The sequence below is a fragment of the Egretta garzetta genome, unplaced genomic scaffold (genome assembly GCF_000687185.1).
Source record: "Egretta garzetta isolate BGI_Z169 unplaced genomic scaffold, ASM68718v1 scaffold233, whole genome shotgun sequence".
Taxonomy (NCBI): domain Eukaryota; kingdom Metazoa; phylum Chordata; class Aves; order Pelecaniformes; family Ardeidae; genus Egretta; species Egretta garzetta.
The window spans coordinates 179,291-180,805 of NW_009259194.1; positions in this window are offsets into that span (position 1 = coordinate 179,291).

Here is a 1,515-nt window from a genome sequence, read left to right on the forward strand (position 1 = left end):
GGGGGGGGGATGGACACTGATGTCTCAGCATCTCAGGTTATTTCGTGCTCCCCCGTGGGTTTCGGAGCCATGCCTGGGAGAGAGGTGGTGGTGGGGAAGGTGGGGAGGGGGGCTGCGGAGGCGGTGGTAGGGTGCTGCTGAAATTGTCCCTGAAAAGGGGCTCAGCTCCCTCCTGGGGCGGTGTCCCGTGGGTGGGGGGCTGCGAGCCACCCCCGTGGGGCCGCTGGAATTCCCCAACGTGCTTCTGCTTTATTCGGAGCCTGCATTTTGTGCCTGCTGCTGTCCCCCACTTCCTTTCCTCCTTGCAGGCCCTGATCCTGTTTGCGTTTATCCCTTAATTCCCTCGGGCATGGACTTTCCCAGCAGGCTCCCACGGCCCTGGGTGCTCAGCCGGGTGCGGGCCAAGCTCCCCACAAGGGGCAAGCATCCAAACTGCCAACCGCAGTTGGCATCTCCGTGTGCCTTCCCCCCCGCACCGGCCTAATGAGCTCAGCCAACTTGGGAGCACGGGAGGCCCTAAAAATAACCGCAGCAAAGCTCCCTGAGCACTAACAACCCCCCCGAGAGATCTCTTGGCCCTACGGAGCAGAGCTGATTCCTGGGAGGAACAGGGGACGGTGGTGGAATGGGATGCGTGAGATGGAAATGAATTTTCCTGGGGCTAACGAGGAAGGAGGCAACCTGCCCTGGTTCCTTTTTGCCGTGCAGAGCCCGAGGAGGTTGCTATTCCTCGTTTGCAATGCCCTCAGCGGACAGCATTCCCCGTATCCCAAAGGATGGAGGGGACATGGTACGCGGTGACAACTACTCGGAGAAGTTTTGCCTCAGGACCAGCCGATGTCTACGCGCTGGCACCTAAAGCGACCTGGATTTGTGCCACCCGCCTTTGCCCGCCGCTTGCCCCCAGGGCTTGTGGCTCAATCCTGCAGGGTGCTGAGCCCCTTTGCGTGCTGCCAGGTGTGCTCCGAGAGCTCGGGCACGGCAGGGAGGTGCTAACATTGGAAAGTCCTTGCCAGGATGCTACTTTAGGGAGCTGCGTCCGTGGTCCCCGCGTGCAGGGCTCGGTTGCCATCGTTACCGGGTATTTTAGCTCACTGAGCCTTTGCGCTGGTGGTTTATTATAGCAGCTCGGGAGGCCGCTGCCAGGAGGGGGTGACAAGGGGGAAGAGATCTGCGGCTTTGGGAAGTTCGGAGCAATTGGGATGTGGGGGGTTTTTGTGTCCTTTTCCCCCCTTCCCTCAATCTCCTCCCTGCTCTTCCCCCTGGAAATCACGTAAATCCCTGGCTTAATGAGTTAATTCTGCCTGGTTTGGACTCTGGGGCTCCAAACTGCTCGCAGGATATGGGTGATTCCCTTCCTTCCCCTCGGCTTCGTGGCACCCATGGCACCAACCTCCCTCTCAGGAGGGTTCGGGTTGTGCCCGGTCCTGGGAAGCCGGCGATGCTGGGAGGCTTCCCAAACCCGACGGCTGCTGAGCCTCCTGGAAACATGAGTTTCATCTCTTTTGCAGCCAG